Source organism: Hippopotamus amphibius, chromosome 1 (assembly GCF_030028045.1).
Source record: "Hippopotamus amphibius kiboko isolate mHipAmp2 chromosome 1, mHipAmp2.hap2, whole genome shotgun sequence".
NCBI classification, from domain to species: Eukaryota; Metazoa; Chordata; class Mammalia; order Artiodactyla; family Hippopotamidae; genus Hippopotamus; species Hippopotamus amphibius.
Genome location: NC_080186.1, coordinates 131,099,232 through 131,121,954, shown reverse-complemented (window position 1 = coordinate 131,121,954; position 22,723 = coordinate 131,099,232). Strand labels below are relative to the sequence as shown.

At 44.0% G+C, this 22,723-nt stretch overlaps 1 long non-coding RNA gene across 1 annotated transcript in view; it reads left to right on the top strand.

The window, feature by feature from the left end:
* Positions 1-21,250, top strand: part of LOC130849756 (uncharacterized) — a 53,001-nt gene extending 31,751 nt beyond the window's left edge. Inside the window, exon 3 of the long non-coding RNA XR_009052792.1 lies at positions 21,059-21,250. This is a non-coding gene — a long non-coding RNA (uncharacterized LOC130849756). The remainder of the gene's footprint in view (positions 1-21,058) is intronic.
* Positions 21,251-22,723: the final 1,473 nt, after the last annotated feature.

The window sequence follows — 22,723 nt, the reverse complement described above, 5'->3', positions numbered from 1 at the left end:
CAGGATTCAGTGCCAAAGAAAACACATTCTTTAAAGAGAAGGGTAATTGCTGAAGGCTTTGTCTAATGTTAAGGCAGAGGGGATGGACCATTTGAACTGGTTTAGTATTCATGATAATATATGGTTCAGGACTCAATAAAAGGGTATAATTCTATTCAGGGATTCCACTGAGCTCATAAACCACGGGCGTGTGGCTCGTCAGCGGAATGTAGAGATTGGGTTACTGCGGAGCTTGTCAACAGGGACCACTCAGGGCTGTTGATCACTCCCGAGAAAGGATTATCATGGGGCTTCTCTGGACTATATGCCTAGAAAAATCGGTGCCCAGGTGATTCTGTTAAATTGTGTGTGTGTCTGTGGTCCCAAAGTATACCAAGGATCGCAGTGCAACAAATGGTTTCATTGCACAGTATTTGTTAATGAAATTTATGTACAAAAAAATTTGTCCCCAAAGATGCCATAAATAAGCAAGTGGGTGTTTCCTGAAACTCTGGGTGAAACAACCTTTACCTTTACTCAAGAGTCATGACAGTAAATGTGAGAGTGGCATGGTGTGGGGCAATAGGGAATAGTGGGGACTATGGTCAATTAGAAAGTGAGCGTCTTGCTTAAACCCAGGGTTCGGCAAACAAAACATGTCTGCAGGCCAGTGTGATATTTTGGTTTACATACTTACCTTTCCACTAGACCAGGGGTTCACAGACTATAGGACCTTGGGTCAGATCTGGCCCACCACTTTTATAAAGAAAGTTTTATTGGAGCACAGTCCATTTGTTTGCATACTATCTATGGTTGCTTTTGAGCTACAGTGGAAGAGCCAAATAGTTGTGCAAGAGAACATATGACCTTTAGAGACTAAAATATTTATCATCTGGCCTTTTACAGAAAATGTTTGCCAACTCTTGCACGCGACTGTGCGCTTCTAGAGGGCAACTTGGCACATATTCTAAACTCAGTAAAGTTAACTTGTTTGCTTTGAGGAGGAGATTTTATATTATTCATGGCAGTTGCTGTGGGTTGTTTACCCAACAGCAAATTCCCTCTTCTTCCTTGCTAATGGGGTAGCCATGGGCTTTAGGAGTAGGGTATGGACTTCTCCCCAGTCTCAGGGGGTGAATTTTGGTTAGTTCAAGCCAACTATGGTAATCCCACTCCTCTTACTAGTTCTGTGCTTTAGGTGTAGGTTTGTGATGGGATTTTGGCCACAGAGATACAGGAAGTGTAGACTTCCCCAATGATGGACGTCTACTGGGGGTTTCTGAGAAGGGAAATCTAAAGGATGCTTTCACATCCTTCAAAAGGAACCCAAGGAGTGCTGGGTACTTCTTCTGCCTGCTGGACATTGTTGAGGGAGGATGTGGCACTTGCAGCAACTGTAGCATCTTGGGACAAGTCCAGGGGCAAAAGCTGAAGCCGAGGATTGTAGATTGAAAAAATATAGAGCCTGGGTTCTCAATAACATAGTGAAATTAATCAATCCAGGATACAGCTTACTTTTTTTTGGTGGTTAAATGTCCTTATTGCTTATTCACTTTTAATAGAGTTAAGAAGTTTATGCCTAAAAAATTAAAAATATTATGTTGTTGGATCTGTCTATTCTTTCTTTTGAAATTTCTAATTTTTATGCCTGCTTACTAGAAAGGTCTCCTATAGATTTTATAAAAATGTTCTTGTGATATTATTTTATTTTTCATTTAGAACTTTATTAAGAATTAATTTTTTTATATGGCTTGAAGTATCTAACTTTGTTTTTCTTCCAGATGGAGAAAGAAAAAAATCTTTGAGTGCATGATGGTGAATGAAATCCAATGTACTCATAGAGTTTTCATAAAGATAATATGTTATTTTCTAATATGACAAGATTGGTTTCTTAAAAATATCTTAGAACATGGCTAACTTAATGATTTTTAAGTGTGATATTGATGTAACTAGAGTGTTGGCTAATTTCCAAGAAGGAACCTAAAGTAACATGCAGATCTTTGCCAGAAATTATCAATTTTAAGACAGACCATATCATGTCAGAGAAACACCCATCCTGTTAAGTTTATCCAATCTGGTCCATCTCAAGGAATAATATTGGGTTATTTCCTAGTGCTGATTTGGAATGTTAAAGAAAAAAGAGTAAAAATTTATCAGTACCTTGCATTGACTTGAAGGAAAGAGTGAGTTTGAACTGCAGAAGATCCTCAAATCTGAAGGTAATTGGTACTGGGAAACAACCCTTCAGGTAAATCTGTTTAAAATAGGGGCTAATATTTCTTGTTGAATCTAAAACACATAAACAGACAAGCAAAAGCCCTTTGACATATGCTTTGTTTATTAAAAGATACCTTCAATCAATTGAACTGATAACTTAGTAGGAGAAGATATTTGCAATACACACAACCAAAGATTAGGACCAAGAGTATAAAAGGAACATCTACAAATCCATAAGAAAAGAAAATAGAAACATGGGCAAAGACATGAACAGATATTTCTCAGAAGGGGGAGAACAAGAAGCCAATAAATTTATTAATTCTCCCTCATATTATTAGGGTCAGGGTCAAGACCTCAATGAAATTCCTCTTCACACCTATTTAATTTGGAAAAATGTACCATATACTTAACCAAATTTAGTTTATAATTGCAACTGTGCACTAACTCGTGGAATGTACAAAGTGTGAGTCAGTTGTTTTTTTTTTTTGGTGTATTTAAAAAAATAAAATCATAAGAGGCATTACTTGATATCTAGAGTCTTACTGTAAAAAGGATCAATGTTGACAAAAATATTTAAGGACGTCAAATTTTGATGTTTAAATCATTCTTTTTGAAACTCTTATCTTCACATCACCCATGCAGACTTTTCCTTTTCAGTTGTAAGCTGTTTGACTTTGGCCACATCCTCCTTAATCTTGGTAAGGAGGTAATCTTGCATTTGATTTGAGCAGCTCTCCACCATCACTGTCTGCAGTTCATGACTCCTTGCATCTTTGGGATGATTGTAGTGTCACTTTGCAGTCTGTTTGCACTGAAATGATGTTGCCTTGTAGGGCCTTTGCAGTTTCCTTGGAGACAAAGGAATTTAACTTAGAATTGAGATTGGGGGGATGCGAGGATGTTTGCAGCTAGAGTGGCTCCCAGTTGCTTTTCTCTCTCTAGAAATCACTTAGCACTCTAATTTTCTTGGGGCGACTTACCCTTCCCAACTCTTAGTCCATGTGATTTGACTGAGGCTGCTACAACCTCCATCTCCAGAAGTGGGCATGTGTCCCAGGCCTGGCCACTCAGAACACTTGCATTTCCATGGCTACAATGATTGGTTCAGAGGTGAGCATGGGACTGAAACCAGGCCAATGAAATTTTTAAAATAAATTTATTTATTTTTATTTATTTTATTTATTGGCTGTGTTGGGTCTTCGTTGCTGCGCGCTGGCTTTCTCTAGTTGCAGAGAGCAGGGGGGCTACTCTTCAGTTGTGGTGCACTGACTTCTCATTGCTGTGGTTTTGCTTGTTGCGGAGCACGGGCTCTAGGCATGCGGGCTTCAGTAGTTGTGGCGTGCGGGCTCAATAGTTGTGACTTGTGGGCTCTAGAGCAGAGGCCCAGTAGTTGTGGTGCAAGGGCTTAGTTGTTCCGCGACATGTGGGGTCTTCCCGGACCAGGGGTGGAACCCGTGTCCCCTGCATTGGCAGGTGGATTCTTAACCACTGCACCATCAGGGAAGCCCAGAATTTCATTGTATGACTTTTGATAGAGCCCTTGGAAAAGAGTGTGTCCCTTTTTCCTGGGATTGCTGAGCTGCTGAAATATAAGCCTGGACGTGCTGTGGTCATCTTTGCTGCCACTTGGGGAAGGCAGATCTGAGAACAGAGCCAACAAAAAGACAGCAGTGTGCTGTCACAGAGGGAGATAGTTTCTTCTTGACATTTTTTGAGAACCTGGAGAGGTTTTTATTTTCTAGTTTTCATATAAATTGTGTGAGTTGTGTTTCTTTCACTCACCTTCAAAAGAGGTTGGTGGACAAATATGATATCAGAATTGGGATTAGAACCCACATTTCTTAGTTCACTGTATTCTCCACTTGGGTACTTCTCTCATAGTCAGTTATTCAGTTTACCTTGCTTCTGGATTTGTGGTCTAGTGAGAGAATGTTATCACATGTGGAAGAAATTGCAGTCTATGCTGATTGGACCTTGTTCATATCTGCCAAGCTGGTTGTCTGGGAAAATATTCACCCTCAGCAGGCTTGTAAAATACATCCAAAAAGAAACTCCATAGCAGAGGGTGATTGGGAACCAGAGCTGGTATGGTAAGTGTAGACCTTGGACGAGGGGTAGAGGCACTGCCACGTGGATCCCACTTCAGCTCATATGTGGCCCAGTAAGAAGCAAAGAAATATGATCGGGCTTTCTCTCTCTTCTCCCTGTTTTGCCAAATTCTGTGCCACTGAACATGGCCAGAAATGGCATAAGAATGCTAGCACATTAGTTGTAGGTTTGGGGAGAAAAGAAGAAATTTGACAAAACACTTATCAAATGCTTCTGTCCTTGCAAAGTGCTGAAGGGTACAATGGATTAAGTTAGGGTGTATGTATCAGATAGGTTAGGCTAGGTTTTGCTGCAGTAACAAACAGTCCTTAAATCCTGGTGGCTTTTAACAATGAAAGTTTATTTCTTGTTCATGGTACATGTTCATTGTTGGGTTGGCAAGGAGCTAGAATAGCCACCATCTTCGTTATGGTCAGTCATCATCCCAAATGGGAAATAGAGATTAAATGACGCATATCACTTTCACTCACAGCTCATTGGCGAGAACTAGGCCCCACCTAACCATTAGGGGACCAGAAAGTACAATCCTACTATGTGTTAGAGGGATAGAATTGGAAATATTTGGGGAACCAGCACTCCTGATGTCCATGGTAGCTAAGTTCCAGCCTTCTCTTTGATGGAGGGGGGAAATAAAATGTAGAGGGGGAATAAAAAGGACACTGATTGCATGGAGGTGGGAAGAAAGGTAGGGGTGAGAGGATGCTGGGGTGGAATGAACAGGCCTCAGGGTCCCATGAGTGTGTGATTCAGTCTTCTGAAACGTAAGTTACCACTTGTTGCTTAAAAATATAGAATTTCAGATCTCACCCTAGACTGGACAGAATTAGAATCTGCATTTTAACAAGATCTCCAAGCAATTTGTATGCATGTTAAAGTTTGAAAAGTTCTAATATGTACGACAAATAAGAGTATTTTAGGTAGCATATGGACTATTTTCATCTTAATAATTATTAAACAATTAATTGTTTTAATAATATTTGATAATTTTTTGTTTCATTACATTCTTTCTGTTTTTTCTCTTATGGAATTAATAGCAGATAAAACAGCTTATTTCACCAAAAATTAGTCAATTTGAGGAAAATATTAACTTAAGAGTAGCACAGGTAAGACACCGATACGGGATAAAGTGTTAAAAATGGTACCTGGATGCCTGAGGTCCGGGAAACCCTGCCCCACTGGAGATGCTCCCAGCCTCCCATTTCCCCACCCTGGCATCCCTCCTCCCAGATTCCCTGGCCTCACCCAGCTGCCTGTCTGCTGGCAGAGTCCCCTGGGACCAGCCTCCTAGTGGTCACAGGTAGGAGGAGACATGACAAAGACACACATAGAGTCTGTGCACGTAAGGGGAAATGGTCATTCAAGTTCACAATATCTGGGTGGGAGAGGCATTTATCTGGAAATATCAGACCTGATAAATATTAGGAGTCTGAATCATCCAGCTGATTCCTCCTTTTCCCAATCGCTGTGTATGCATGTGCGTGTAGAGCCTCAAAATTCTCTCTGTTAAAGGTTATCACACTAAAATTGAAAATTCTGAATGACAGCAGTGATGTTCAGAGTATCCTTTGCTAGTTTCCATTTTAAGCTGATCCATTAGAAAGTGTCTTTCTCAGCCCTCAATGGTGGGGATGATGTCTTCACAAGGTGATGCCTTTTTTATTAGCCCTCATGTGGTAAAGCTCCCCCCACCCCCAAAAGATGTCCATGTCCCGATTCCCCAAACCTGTGAGCCTGTTGCATTGTATGGCAAAAGGGACTTTGCAGATATGATTGAGGATCTTGAAATGGGAAGATTATCCTGGAATATCCAGATGGGGCCAGTATAAACACAAGAGTCCACATAAGAGGGAGACAAGAGGGTCAAAGGCACTGAGGAGATGTGACAGTGGAAACAGATGTAGAGGTAGTGTTTTTTGAAGATGGAGGAAGGAGCCATTAGTCATGGAGTGCAGGCAGCCTCCAGAAACAGGAAAAGACAAGGAAACAGATTTCCCCCTAGAGCGTCTAGAAGACAGCCTCAGTGACGCCTTGATTTTAGCCACGTGCGACTCGTTTTGGACATCTGACTTGCAGCACTGCTAGGCAATAAATTTGCATTGTTATTTATATACTTATTTACTTATTTATTTGGTTGCGCTGGGTCTTCATTGTGGCAGCTGGGCTCCTTAGTTGGAGCATGCAGGCTCCCCAGTTAAGGCATGCATGTGGGATCTAGTTCCCCGACCAGGGATTGAAACTGGGCTCCCCCCGCATTGGGAGCGCAGAGTCTCATCCACTGCACCACTAGGGAAGTCCCAAATTTGCACTGTTTTAAGCCATTACGTTTTTGGTGCTTTGTTACAGCAGCAAGAGATGGCCAATCCACCTCAACTCTCATTGCAGGGGCAGTGAAGTAGATGAGGCCTCCAACAGCCCATGGGAACAGCCACAGGGACACCTTCTCAATTAAGACCCTCCAGATGGCTATTATCCCAGAAGTCTCAATGATCCCAAAATAACCTGTGCAGTCAAGTGACCCTCACAAGCAACACTCACTGTAGTGTATATGTATACCCATCTGAATGACGGACAAGCTGGACCAAAAGATACCTCTTTTTTCAAAGACACTGTTAGCGTAAAATAACCTTTTAAAGTCACTCTCATAGTGATGTCCAAAGATGACAAGCTAGCCCTCGGTGGGGGAGGTGGGGGAGGTCCTCACTTCCCTGCCCCAAATCTAAGTAGAATTTTGTATGTTTAGGGAGAAGAATGCATGGTGGCTTCCTAATAGTTCCCCCAATTCTTCTGGTTCCACTTTGCACTTCATTTTTAAATTTTAACAATGTTTTTTTTTTCCCCATGGACCCAGAGGCTGAAGGTCCTTTATTTCCTGCTTTCTGAGGATGGTATTAGATCCGCGTGAAATTAACTCACACATCCCACTTTTGTTTCTCCAAGTATGAAAAGCAAGATGTTGCGCTGAAGCTTTTCGCGCACAGAAATCTGAGTTTGTGGTTCTAGTCTAGCCCTCTCAGCTGTGTGGCTTTAAGTCACAGTACTGTTCAGAGCCTTGTTTCCTCAGCTATAAAACAGGAGTGACAATTCCAAATTCTGAGGGTTATTGTGAGGATGAAATTATTAAATGACATGATGTAGGGAAAGTACCTACCTCCATGTTCAATTGCTATTGCTCAATAAATAGGAACTGTTATGATGCTTTTCTCTTAAATTACATTTGGTGATCTCATATTAGAGTTTTGACTTGAGATGTGACATTTTATGAGATTTTCCCCCTGGACTCCTTGGCACAGTAGTTTCTTACTGTGTGTCCCCTGCCCTCCACCATCTTTGTGGGATGGGCATTGTTGGCTAATTAGCATCTACTTTTCCTTTCTCCATCCCAACAGAACCTGGTTTTCTGGTTTCTGCCTCCCCCATGAGGCTCCTGGGTCCCACAGGATCTGAGTCCATCCCCAACCCAAGGCCCTGATTGGCCTAAGGGTGATTGTCAGTAATTGGTTCAGGAATTTGGATTCAATCCAAAGATCACATGGCATTGCCCCAGCAACAGTTATTGGATTGGGGTGAGCATGTGGCCTAAGATGGAAAGAGGTACAAAGTCTTCTTTCTCTTCCTAAATATGAAAAGTAAGCATGTCCATTTGCTACAGACTGCCATATGCCACAGTGAAGGAAGCCAGCTGGAAGTGCAGAGTCAGTGTGTGGAAGAAGGCTGAGCCCAGAGAGCCAGAGGAGTTCAGATAGAGCCCTGATCATGCCATACCTGAAGCCCAAACCATGTCTTGACTCCCTGTCACAGGAGATAGTGTGTCTTCTGATTGTTCAAATAAGTATGTGTCAGAGTCAATCTAGAGGTTCTTTGTGGAAGAATTTTCTCCTGTATGTAAGTGGGCATGTGCTGGATAAAAACACTATTCCCTATGTTATTCCTAAGCCTACAGAGCACCCTTTAAGGGGTCAGCGCAGATCTGACAACTGCAAGGCTAGGTGAGTTTAAGGAAAAAACTCTAGACTAAGGATCATGCTTTCACCCCATGGAGATAAAAAGTCCATTGAAGGTAGGGTGATGAGTCCTGGGAGAACTTCAGTGGGAAGTGAAATAAGACACGAATTTAGCCCTTTCTACCAGAAACTCCAATCCCCTGTGAGAAGTAGCATGGCTCTGAGAGGCAGCATGACGTGGTGGGAAGAATCATTCAGAATCTAGACTCCGATCTGGGTCTGGGTCCTGACTCCCCCACTCCCTAGCTGTCCACCTTTGGACAAGTCACTCAGTCTCTCTGATTTATCATTTATTTGAGTGCACTGTTCTAGGTACTTTGTGTGAGTTAGCTCACTTTATCTTTATGCCCACAAAGTGGGTACATTTTACTAATGGGGAAATGGGCTCAGAGAAACGAATAACTCACCAAAATCACAGAACAGAAAATAATGATACTGGGATTTGAAACTGGATAATGGGACACTAGAGACATCTGGTCAACCCAAACCACCACATCTTATTGTCTCTAAGCTTCAAAGGAGCAGAAGTGGCTGGTCTCATGCAGGCAGGAAGTTGAGAGTAGTGACAAGGAAGCTTTACTACCCATAGCTCCTCCATTCTCTTATTTTTAACTCACTTCTACGGACATCCCCAAAGCTATGAAGATTTGATTTGGCTTAACATTTTACAACATGGAACATTTGCTAGGGGCCTCCTAAGTTAGGTATTAGGGATGCAGGAAGGGTTGGGAGCTGAGCTTCCTTACAGTCACACTTCCTCAATTCCGCTAACACCACTAAGTAAGACCTACACACACTTGGCAATGGAGAACTCCCCCGAGAGCCCCATGGCAAGGCTGAGAGACCAAGCTCTTCCTTTAAAGGCTCTGGGTTCCCATGCATCTCATGTGCCTGGCCAGTTCCAACCACAATCCTGCCAGCCCCACACTGCAGACCAGCAAACTGAGTCCTACATCTGTCTTGAAAGCCCTAAGTCACCACCTCCAACTGAAAACAAGACCTGGAAATGCTGGGCACACCCTCACCAGCTCCCAGCCAATTGTTTGATCTGAGCTCCACATCTTCATCCAATAAATGGGATGGATGATAGAGGGTCACTATCACACTGTGTAAGGCCAAGGAGGTCATATATGTGAAAACACTTTGTAGACAGTAAAGTGTTCTACAGATGTAATGTTTGCATGATTAGTAGTAATGTGACCATTTTGTATTCCTTCTCCTCATTTTAATGCCTCATGAAAAATGGCAGCAAAAAAGCCACCAGATCTGTGTAAGACAGTAGATAATAACAGTGGTAAAGGCTCAGGCTCTGGGGCCTCCCCAGAGTTGGGCCTCTAACACTTATCAGCTCTGTGATGTTGGAACATTCCTTATGCTCTAAGGCTCAGCTTCTTTGTATATAAACAGGGGGAGGGTGATACCCATGTTATGGTTGTGAGAGTCCATCCATTTGGTTGTGAGTCATATTAGGAACATCTGTTTTGCAGCACCTTGATTTCCCTCTGGGGGATGTCCCTACTGCGTGCAGCCTTAGTGGGGTTGCCAGTCAAAGAGCCTTGGCCTCCCCTCTTCAATGTGCACAAGGACACCAGCCATGCTATAGCCTCTCTGCAGGGGATCTGACACCTGCGTGATGTGAAGACAGGACCCAATTGGAGCTGATGAAGATGTGGTTTGGTCTTGGCGTGAGAACCCTGGAGCTGATCTGGTTTCCACTGGGAGGCCTAGTTCACCTGCTCTCCCTCCAGTTCTGTGAGCGCCCCCGGGGAGCCTTCTGTTATCACCCATCTTTGTCCACAATGGATTTCTTTGCTAACCTCCTAAGCACCCTAACTGATCCGAAAGCTTAGCACAAGCACTTACCAGGTACACATGACACACGTAACGAACAGTAGCTCTAGGTTCAGTGACTTAATCACACACTCATAGGATCTGGAGGCCTGTTCATTCCAGCCCAGCATTCCCCCCGCCCCTACCTTTCTTTCCTCCTTAGTACGATTGATGCCCTTTTTATTCCTCCTTTATGTGGTATTCCTCCTCCATCAAAGACAAAGCTCAAGGCCCAGAACCTACCTATTATGGTCCTCATGAATGCTGCTTATCAAATATTTCCAGTTCCACCACTTCCAACACGTGGTGGGATTGTACTTTCTCGTCCCCTTATGGTTGGTTGGGGCCTGATTCTGGCAAATGAGTTGTGAGTGGAAGTGACATTGTGTCATTTAACTGCCAGGGCCTGATGCCCCAGAGTTTTTATGCCCTCTTGGATGCTGACTAACCATATTTGAGGTGGTTGGTTGCTGTATCAATCTGGGTACCCTTGCCAACTCACTGTGGGCATGTACCATGAGCAAGAAATAAAACTTTGTTGTTAAAAGTCACTGGGATTTAGGGGATTGTTTGTTACTGAGCAAAACCTGACCTAACCTGACTAATACATATACTCACTTTTCCTTTCAGCTCTTTGCATGTTGCAAGCACTTAGGAAGTGATTTCTCAAACTGCTTATTTTTCTCTTCAAATCTACAGCCACCATACTGTCACTCTGATACCATTTTGGGCCATGTTCAGTGGCACAGAATTTGGCAAAACAAGAAGAAGGGTGGGAAAGCCCGTGTCTATTTCCTTGCTTCTTACTTTGAGTCACGAGAATGCACACCATCCTTCAGGAAGCACTGCCTTGGGATCACACGGATGATGAGGTCCTCGGGTGTAGACGTATATCCCATCATTCAAGTGGGGACTCTGTTGGATGCTGTGCTAGGTGTAGGCAGGTGGGGGAAGATGTGGGTGAGAAAGCCAGCAGTCTCAGCCCAGCACTGTTCAAGATGTGAGCCAGATGGCCTGGGAGTAGAGAGGCAAGAATGACTAACCCCAGTTTTGGAGATCCAGGTGACACTTGAGTCAAGTCCTTAAAGAGAGCAGGACTTACCTGCCCCAAAAATAGCTTGGGAGCAAATCCAAGGGCACCAAGCATGTCAGTGGGGAGAATTCTTGGCTCCCAGGTTCCCAGGCACATTAAACAGTGAACTCCCTAGAACTGTGGTGTTCAGAAAATGTGTGCATAAAAATTGGTAGGTTAGCTCGCTCCCCCAGCACTTCTTGTTGAGGGATGGGGATTTGGGCAGCTGAGGAAGCAAGTTTTCATCAAGTGTTTAGAAAAGAGCAGGGACTTGATCTAACATGATGCTGAAATGAATAGGAACAACTAAAGCCAGAGTTTCTCCGTGGTGCTTGGAAGAAATTAGCAGTCCCGGGAGCCAAGAGGATGTCAGGTGGGGACTTGGGGTTGAAGAGCACGTGAGATGAAGGGGCTTGGGCATTGCTGTGGTTTCAGTTTTTCAGGTGGAGTTGAGCATGGGTATGGCCACCTTGAAGTTACTGTTTTAGCAGAATGCATCAGGAGACTGCCAGCTCGTAGGAGTGAAGATCTTGTGCCCAAATGGAAGGAACCTCTAATTTTGGCAGACCCGGGACACCCCCTACAGTAAATCAGAAAATATATGCTCTTCTTATATTTTGCATGATGAACATGAAGTTTTTCCGTAAAATGATGGTCTTAACACCTGTTAATGATAAAAATGCCATGAAAATGAAAATGTGCTCAAACTTTATCAGTAATCAAGGAAATGAAGAGCAAGGATTTGTACTGGTCTTGTTAGGTTGAATTCCCCAAGTTTGTGCAGGATCTACTGAGAGATAAGCTATGTTCTTTCCTGCTGGACTTAAACCTGGAGGGATATAGGCTGATGCTGCTGCAGCCATCTTGCCACCATGAGGGGAGAACTTGTCTGAGAATGGAGCTAAGCCAGAGGAAGGAGAGACGAGATGGAGAGAGAGAGAGAGAGAGAGAGAGAGAGATCAGGGACTGACAGTACCATTGGAGTCACAGGATCAAGCTGTACCCGAGGCTGGTACTCCCCTGGACTTTTCAGTTAAGTGAGCTAAGTTTGAGGTAGATTTTCTATCTCTGGCAAGAGTTCTAGTCAACACAAGCTTAGTAATGGGGGAGAAAAGGCTCATGATATTTGCCACTTATTGAGTGTTTACTACATACTATTATAAGCATTTTATGTGTATTACTGCATTTAATCCTCCCACCAAGCCCTTGAAGTAGGGCACTCTTATCCTCATTTGACGGACAAGGAAACTGAAGCTTATACAGCCCAAGATCACACAGCCAAGTTTGAATGTAGGTAGTCTGGCCCTAGAGCTCATACTCTTAACTACTGTCTCATGAGAACTCTTGGTGCTTTCTCTGCGGTTGATCAAGGCTGGCTTTGTGTATGTGAGCACAGCCAGTGGGATCCTGGACATTCAGTCTGCGAGGAAAACCCACATGATGTTTTCAAAGTCATTGTCTTTCTACATTTAGAAGATGTTGATGATTTTCCATCCTGCAGTACAATGCTTGTGGGATTAATTTGGTAATTAAATGTTTGTTGCTGGGAATGAATAAATTGTTCTCCATCACCAGGAGATTTTGTCATCTCACTTTGAAGTCGGAGAAGCAAGGCGCCTGCTTGTTCACGGCGACATTCACTTCCACTTTGTAACCTCATATAATATATGCTGACAGTCTTTCCCCATTTGTAGTCTCTGGGAAGATGTTATTTACTACCCCTGATGCTAGAGGAAAAAAATTAGGTCACTGCCTCACGCATCTTCTTTAAACCATCCAAACACGTGCTTCATCAGGCAGAGATGCAGTTTCTGAAGAAGAGAAAACTGGCGCTCTCATTTTTTCTCTTCTAGTCCAACTTGTCTAAAACCACGACTGCTGTGTTTGCAGCTAGCATTCTGAAATAATGTCCAATGTGTTTCTTTTTCTTTTATGAAGTGGGTGAGCTGCAGTCTCTGTTCAGTGGTAACATCATTATATTTTTATAAAGTCCTGAAGTCCTTTAACCCCTGAAGCACTGACTCTCTGCCCCTCCTCTCCTTCTTGCTGTTGGAAGACATTCAAGATGCCTAAGTGGCCTACCCCTTCCCACTGGGGGCCACCTCCAAGATGCCCAGGGTTTGCACTGCCTGGAGCACACAGCATGGGCAGACAGACATGTGCAGATGAGCTCTTTTGAAAGCTGCCATCTCAAATACCTGTGTTTTGTGGATGACACCTTATAAAGAGAATCACTGGTCCACCTCATTTCTGTGAAATTATATCAATGTGGTGTTAAGCTTTTTTTTTTTTTTTTTTTTTTTGCTTATTTTTGGTTGGGGGAAAGTCATAATCTTTTTGAGATAATTTACTTTGTTGTTTTTAAAAAATATGCAGAACATTTGGAATGGGTTTTTTGATTCTTATTGTACCCTAAAAGAGTGTAGAATTTTCACCCCTTCTGAAATTAAAAAAAAATCCTGTTATATGAAGATCAATCGTTAAAGTCCTTTTAGACTCCCGTGCAACATTTATTCTCAAAATGTTTTACATGAGAGGATGCTGAGAAAGCATGTATATAGAGGCTTTTGAGTCAGATTAGGCTCAAATTCAAGGGCTTTTCTTAGTAGTTGTGGGACTTTGGGCAAAATACTCCACATTTCTGAGCCTCAGTTTCCCTCCTCCGTAAAATGAGAAAGATAATATCTCTGTGCAAGGAATGAGGAACACGATAAGTTTCTGAGACGTAGGAGGTACTCATCTGCTTTTTCTTTTGTCATTATTTTTAATATTGTATAGTTGATTTACAATGTTGTGTCTGTTTCTGTTGTACCATAAATGGATTCAGTTATACATATGTACATATTCTTTTTAAAAAAATTTTATTTTTATATTCTTTTCCATTATGGTTTATCACAGGATGTTGAATACAGTAGGACCTTGCTGTTTATCCATCCTATATGTAATGGTTTGCATCTGCTAACCCCAAATTCCCAATTCTTCCCTTTCCCACCCCCCAGATAATTGCTTTTATTATTGTTCCTGCTTGTGGCTTTTCCCTCTGCTTGAGATTCCCATAGGAACTTAAGTACCAACCATCAGCTTAAGGTGGGGAAGCAGGGATAAAGCTAGTGTGATGCCCAGGTATACGTTTTGTCAAGCAAAATTTTATGGAAGTTAGGACTCAAACCCAAACCAGAACAAGTAGATGTTGGAAGCATTCATTTGCTTTCAGAAAGATTCGTCTTAAGCTGTAAATTTACATTAAGCTGTGAATTTCCCTGATTCCTTCCTGACTTCCTGTTCAGGCTACTTTGGGGAGTGGATTCCAGACATAGTCTGGGGTCTGTTCTCTAAGACCTTGCCTTGGACCCAGAGGAGACTGGGCTTCTTTTGAAAAACAGATTTAAGGTAGAAGTTAGGATGCTCTTAGCCAATCAGAGGAGCCAGAAAAGCAGAGGGGATGTGGAGGAAAGGGGCGGGGGCGGGGAGATGGCCTGGAGGAGGGCCGGCCTTAGAAAGCAGGGGACGTCCCCTTAAGAGGAAGGGAAACCCCTGAAGAGGAAGGCACACAGCAGGGTGGGAGAGAAGAAGGAGAGAGGACAGGAGAGAGGGGCCCCAGCTGCTAGATGAGAAAGGCCACGTGCAAAATGGTTAAAATATCGCTCACTTCTATTATATCATGAAAAAAAGGCAGTGACCAGAGCTGCCTGGATTAGGAAAAAAGGGTGTAATTCCATCTTGGGGCTTCTGGTGAATCGAGCTTGTGGTTCTGTGGTTTATGATGTCACCAGAACCCCTGGCTGGAATTGCAGCCTTTTAATTTACAACTTGGTACGTGGGGAGGCCAAGGGTCCATCATCCCTGCTTGAAATGTGGTGAGGACCCCAGGGTCAAGGCTGGCCTGGGAGTCAAGGTCTGGAGGCTGGCCCCTTCTACCCTTAGTGGGTAGATAGTCTTGGTGAAGCCACTTTTCCCGTTCTGTCCCCTGTCTTCTCCCCCTGTCTCCCCATCCCTCCCTCCTCATTTCCCCAAGTTGCACAGTTTGATTTTCCCATGATTTATTTTATAAAAAAAACCCATGTTAGCCAGATTCCTCTGGCCTTCGTGTTCATGAAGCTCACAGTTCAACACTTTCCATCTCAAAACCCACCCACGAAAGGCTCAAATGTAGCATCTCTAACTTCTAAAGGAAGAACCCTACAGTGAATGGGGGAGCTCATTTCTGTCTTTTGTTCTACTCCCAATCTCCCACTTCATCATGCATGCCAAGGTCAGGAAGTGATGGAGCTCGTGGTACCACTGGTCCAGTGGTGAAGCCTCAAGAGTGACTGCTCACAGCCTCCTCAAACATGGTGGCATTTGGTGCCCCAGTGCCTTTGGTTATCCTAGTTCCTCAGCCTCCAATTATTCTTCAACCTTTAACATAGGTTTTCTGGATATTTATTATGTACCAGGAGGCCCTGGACTCAGATCTGGGGATATAATGGAAAGCAAGATAAATATGACTGCTGTCTTCATGAAAGCTCCACCTGCCTGCTTGACGTTACATTTTGGGTTTGCAGAGATCTCAAAGTTAGAATGTCCTAGACCTTATTTCCAAATCCACCCCTCCTTAAGGGTTCCCTGTTTCAGTTTCTGCCGCTATCGTTGCCTAGTTGCTCAAGCCAGAGATCTAGGAATGTCGTGTCCGATTTCCCCCTTTCCCTCGTCCCTAACATCCAATCTATTGGCTAGTCTTGTCCATGGTACCTCCAGGATAGAACTCTTCTGGACCACTTTTCTCCATCTCACTGACATCATTTTATGACATCAGCTCTTAATGATTGCAACAGCATCCCAGTGGCACCTCCTACTTCTTTATTGTTCTCTCTAATCCAAGAGTTCTCAAAGTGGAGTCCCCAGACCAGCGGCTGTAGCAATACCTGGGAACTTGTTAGCAATGGGTATTCTTGAGTCTCTCCCAGACCTATTGCATCAGAGTTTCTGGGAGTGGGACCCCAAAGTCTTGAGTTTTACAGGCACCCCAGGTGACTTTGATGCAAGCTCATGTTTCAGAACATCTTCAATCCATCCTCTGACTAGGCAGGGTACTTTTTTTTTTTTTTTTAATGCATTCTCTTATTTTTTTAAAAATTTTGTTTCATTTAAGTATAGTTGATTTACAATATTGTGTTAACTTCTGCTGTATAGCAAAGTGATTCAGTTATACATATGCATACATTCTTTTTCATATCCTTTTTTATTGTGGTTTACCATAGGATATTGAATATAGTTCCCTGTGCTACACAGTAGGCCCTTGTCCTTTATCCATTCTATATGTAATAATTTGCATCTACTAACCCCAAACTCCCAGTCCATCCCTCCCTTACCTCATTCTCCCTTGGCAACCATAAGTCTGTTCTCTCTCTGAGTCTATTTCTGTTTCGTAGGTAAGTTCATTCTGTGTCATATTTTAGATTCCAGTTTGATTTTCCCATGATTTATTTTATAAAAAAAAATATCATATGGTATTTGTCTTTCTCTTTCTGACTTATTTCACTTAGCGTGATAATCTCTAGGTCCATCCATGTTGCTGCAAATGGCATTATTGCATTCTTTTTAATGGCTGAGTAATATTCCATTGTATATATGTACCACATCTTTATCCATTAATCTGTCGATGGACATTTAGGTTGTTTCCATGTCAGTATTCACTATTATGAATAGTGCTGCTATGAACATAAGGGTGCATGTGTCTTTTTGAATTATAGTTTTCTCCAGCTATATGCCCAGGAGTGGGATTGTTGGATCATATGGTAGTTCTATTTTTAGTTTTTTGAGGAACCACCATAGTGTTCTCCATAGTGGCTGCACCAATTAACATTCCCACCAACAATGTAGGAGGGTTCCCTTTTCTCCACACCCTCTCCAACATTTATTGTGTGTAGTTATTTATGATGGCCATTCTGACTAGTGTGTGGTGGTACCTCATTGTAGTTTTGATTTGCCATTTCTTTATGCAGGCTTATTTACTCCCATTTTATAAAAGAGGGAACTGAGGCCTGATCTTAGAAGGTAAATTGGATTATATAACTTCCAAACTGAAAGCCCTTCAGGAACTTGCCACTGCACTTAGGATAGAACCTACACCATCTGGCTCTGGTTCTCTCCCCAGCCTCCCCTTGAGCGACGCTTTTCTTTGGACTTAACGTGTTTCCAAACATTCTCATCTTTCAGTTCCATGGAAACACAATTCCATTTCCAGCCTCAGGGCCTTTGCACATACCGTTCCCTCTCACTTTACATGAATAGCACGATCACCTCATCATTCTTGCTTAGCAAAAATGTCACCTCCTCAGAAAGACCTCCCAGACTGTCTTAAAATAGATTTCCCCAGTATTCACCATTTCAGTCCCTTATTCATCTCTTCACAGCACAACTAGTGGTAACTTTATTCATTCTCTCTTTTTTCTTTGTCTCCTCCACTGGGAAGGTAGGAGCTGTGTCTTTTCACCACCGAATTCCTAGTACCTAGTTCCCAGCATAGAAATATAGCAAGGAATGAATGAATGGGTGAATGAATGAACGTAGTCTAGAACACAGTCTTTGCTTTGCCAACAAAGTCCTTACTTGTCCTTAAGATCGCAGCTCAAATATCACCTCCTCTAGGGGGCCTTCCCTCATTGCCCTAAGCAGAATGAAATCTGTGTTCTCCCAACACTCGGGATGGCACCATCGGGACACCCATTTCCTCGGGGTGGGCGGGGCAGTGGGATGGCAAGAGTGTGGCCTTTGAGGCACAGAGACCTGGGTCCACAAAATAGCCGGTGTCACATCCTGGCTGCTCGCCATTTCCCCTGAGTTCCCTCATGGGCGTGATGGGGAGTTTCTTGTGAGGATGGGATATAATGTGCCTGGCACCAGGCAGGTCCCTCAGAAGTGTAGCTGTTAGGTTTTAGAGTGAGTTATTCATATAGCTCTCTCACCTAAGAGCCTGGGAGCTCCTGGAGGGCTACCCTGTGTCTTGTCAGCTGTGCCGGTTGAGGGAGGAGGCAGAGTGAGTCCCCTGTATGCCCTCCCCACTGCATGTCCAGGGCATGGTTTTGGTGGCCAGCTGGCCAGAGGACGATAAGCGGGCGGTCTCTGTGTGTGGGTGAGCCTGGCCTACGAGTCACAGGGAGAGGGAACCTAAGTGGTTTGAAAAGCAAACTAGACATCTTTACCAACGCTCCCCTCCAATGGACATCATAACTAGATGAGCCAGGACTTCCCTGGTGGTGCAGTGGTTAAGAATCCGCCTGCCAATGCAGGGGACATGGGTTCCAGCCCTGGTCTGGGAAGATCCCACATGCCACGGAGCAACTAAGCCCGTGGGCCACAACTACTGAACCTGAGTGCCACAACTACTGAAGCCTGCGCGCCTAGAGCCCGTGCTCCACAAGAAAAGCCACCACAATGAGGAACCCGTGCACTACAATGAAGAGTAGCCCGTGCACAGCAACAAAGACCCAACACAGCCAAAAATAAATAAATAAATAAATTTATTTTTTAAAAAGCAAAGAAACAAATAGATGAGGCAAAAACGCAAAGAAAATCATGGGATCATAGGTTGAGCTGAGTATCCCATTTGCTCAGGGACACCATTGAGTTGTTTTCTAACACTGCTTGGAAAGACCCAGGGGACATCTTTACCACCTGAAACCAATTCCTTCCAGCATTTGCCCTCAGTTGCATGGGTGGCAGGAAATGCAGGAGACCCCAGATTCCTAGGAAGTGCCTCAGGCGTTTGCCTGACCGACCCTCACTTGGTCCTAAGTGAAGTCTGCTTTTCTCTCAGGAGACTCCTGATGTCGGTGGATGCCGATGCTGCCTGTCCAGTCCACCCTCTCTCACGGAGCTTCTTAAACTGCTCTACCCACTGCTGACCTCTGCCCAGGCCCTTGAGGAGGAGACCCACCTCTGAGTTCAGCCGTGTCTGCCATCTTGTACTGTGTTGTGTCTCAGGGACACTTTGAGATCCTGGCTTCTTCTGGAGGCAGGGCTTTGCCATTGGTCAGCTTGCTGAGTGTTCTCCAGGCACAGCACACATGAGGGGGACCTCTACTTCCAGGCCTCCCTTAGTGTATATCGATATTTTCCACACTTGAGGCATTTGGACCTCACTTTCATGATTTTTGCTGTAGTATGTCTGCAACTACAGTTGCCCCTCATATCTGTGGGGGATTGGTTCCAGGATCCCCATGGATACCAAAATCCAAGGATGCTCAAGTCTCTTGTATAAAATGGTGTAGTACAGTCCACACTCTGTGTCTGTGGGTTCTGCATATGTGTGTTCAACCTGTCCATCCCCAGCTGGTTGAATCTGCGGATGCGGAACTCATGGATGCTGAAGGTCAAGTTGACTGTACTTACATTGTCACTTTATATTTTCCTTTGCACGTACTCACTATTTAATATCAATCGATTTATTTTAAATGGAAAATTTACACCACTATCTGCTTTATTTCAACTGCCAGTGTCAACTCACATGAAATGATAAAAATAATCCAAAAAAAAAAGCAAAATCACTTTATGCATTTCAGCTCGATCTGCCAGAGACTTGAGCTTGAGGCCTTCTTTCTCCTTGTTGAAAGTGAGAACAGCAAGTTTTAGAGATGTGTTAAAGTGCGACTTTTTCCTTGAAATAATCAGAAAGTTTGAAAGAGAATCGAGAACAAATTAATCCCTTGATTAAATGTTCTTTAAGGCTATGTCTGGGGACCGCCTAAACCATTTTAGGTACAGTAATTGTAGTTAGCAATACTGTATTATATACAGTACTTCAAAACGGCTAAGAGATTGGATTTTAAATGTTCTCACCACAAAAGAGGAATGTTAATTATGTGATGTGATAGAGGTCATAGCTAAAGCTGTGATGGTAATCATATTGCACTATATAAATGTATGAAATCAACATGTCATATACCTTAAATTTATACAATCATATGTAAATTATATCTTAATAAAAATAACTAATACATAGTTAAGACACAAAGTGTTTTAGCGAGATTAACTCACCTATCTTTAGAATAAGCCTATGACGTTGTACTATAATCATCCCCCTTTCACAGATTAGGAAATCAAGGCATCAGGAGGCCAGCTTGCCCGTGTTCATACAACTGTTGAGTAGTGGAGGCAGAATTTGAAGCTAGTTACCTGGTTCTGGATGCCTTCATCTCAAATGCTACTCTCAACAGCCTCTTGGAGGTCCCTCTCATCTTAATACGTTGGGGATGCTGGCTGCATGGAGGGCTACAGGTGGCGAGGCCAGGCCGCCTCTTCTTGGGCATGGTGGGTTTGGAACAGGCAGAGCTATGTGACCCCTAGACAGAGCTGCTTCCTCCTGGGTCCAGGAGCTGTGATTGTCATTGTGACTGTGGTGTTTCTGTGTCTTTAGCTCTGTTGTCTTCGTTGAGTGCCTGCTGGGGACTGGGGACATGGACACAGATACATCCCTTGCTCTCCAGGAGCTCCCAGTCATCCAGTGGGGAAGCGAGACCATAAATGGACACTAAAAGAGCCACAAGATGGAGTTCTGTTACAGAGGGGAGCACAGGGGGGTGGCCTGGGCTGTGGGCACGTCGCTCAGGCTGGGAGGTAGAGAGAAAGGTGGGGTTTGGAGAATGCTTCCTGAAATGAGGAAGGAAACAAAGGAGGTGCAGAGCGGAGGGAAAGCGAGAGAGAAGGCACAGGGCAGACCAGCTGGATACGGACAGGGCAGCATGCTTCTTGACTCCCTTGGAGAACGTAGGTAAGTCTGGGTTCCCTTCCGGCCCTTGCTTGGAAAGTCCTGGGCAGCACCGCAGGGAAGAACTTGGGCCAGTTCTCCTTTGTCATTGCTTTTTCAAAGGGTGCAGCTTTGAAACGTATGCTCAGCGGACCAGTGAAGACCTCTGGCTCAACAGAGAAAAATGGAGCTTTGCTCTCCAGACGTTACCCTGAAGAACCAACGATCACTGCCGTCTGATTTTTACACACTCCGTACCACTGTTGCAGCCTGTGACTCTGAGGTGCCAACTTGGCCAGCCCAGAGAGGTAATTTTCAGGGTGAGTTTGTTTATTTTAAACCCCACACTGGCAGTTGGGTCAGATTTTTATGTGATGATTTTGTGTTCTGCATATAAGGAAGTACTGCTTGTTGGCTACTATGAATGTGTCCAAAACATCTCTCTCCAGAATAAACTCGTGCTTTACTGATGAAATGAAACATACTGGGGCCACACTCAGAATAGAAAGTCCTTGGCTTGGAGATCCCTGGTGAGCTGCTGACAAGAACCTGAGAGCCGGCACTGCCACACTCCATACTTGGAGCTCCTTGCGGAAGGCAGGAGCCTTCAGAACTCGGAGCCGAAAGCCTGTGCTGAGTGGTGGGCTGTGAACATTTTGGGGAGGGGTATGCAAAGGCTCCCTGGAATATTTAAAGGAGACCCACACTCTCGTGCGGCATTTGATAAGTGGTGGTGGAGGGCCAGTTTTGGCACAGGAGGGGAGGAAAAAAGAGTCACAATTCAGACCTTCTACCCAGAGCAGTTTAGGTTGTATCTACGTGGAAAACGGAAGTTGTTTGGAAATCTGCTCAGGACACACAGGCAGGTGGGAAACCTGACCATCACTAGTGAACCGAAGGACACTGGCTGTGTGGCCTAAGTATCCTTTTTGTGCAGAACATGGAGGTTGGGCTGTCAGGGAAGGTTTCAGGTCACTTTCAGATTTTAAAGGAAAGGGAAGCGGAAATTTGCTGAGGTTGTTTTTCTCCGTGTATTGGGCCAGGTTCTCCAGCTGCAAGCAGCAGAAACTCTCTGGGAATTTATCGGCAGGACATTGGGTGTACTCAGAAGATCAGAAGAAAAGCTGAGTGCCTGAGTCCTGCAAAGGAGGGGACCCAGGACAATGTCGAGGACCTGGGTAGCAGGACTTAAATGCTGTCTCTGGGGCTTTACGGACACGTCCATCAAAGTCTAACCTTTTTTGCCCTTGCATCGCTCTGTTCTAGCTTTGAAATATCTGGGTGAACTGAGTCTAACTGACCCTATCTTGGGTCTAGTACGCACTCCTTGGGCAGGGGAGCACAGGCTGCCTGGATTAATAGCCCCCAAGACTATGCAGTGGGGAAGAACTGTGTGTTGTTACCCAAAAAGGGGGGGAGAGATGCTGGATGGACTCACAGGACAAATTTCTCTTACTCAAGGTAATGAATAAAAAGGTGACCCTTAGGACTGTCACACAGCTTATTTTTTGAGGTCACAATGAACATGAGTATGACTTTTGGTCTTCTTAGGTCGATCCTGTGGAACACCTGCTTGAATATTCTAATCGGCTGGGGTAAGGACCAGCATTTCTACCTATGGTCCATGACTTGGCTGTAGTGCAAGATCTCAACTCCCTAGGAGAACGTAGGCAAGTCTGGGTTCCCTTCCTGCCCTTGCTTGGAAAGTCCTGGGCAGCACTGCAGGGAAGCACTTGGGCCAACTCTCCTTTGTTATTGCTTTTTCAAAGGGTGCCGCTTTGAAATGTG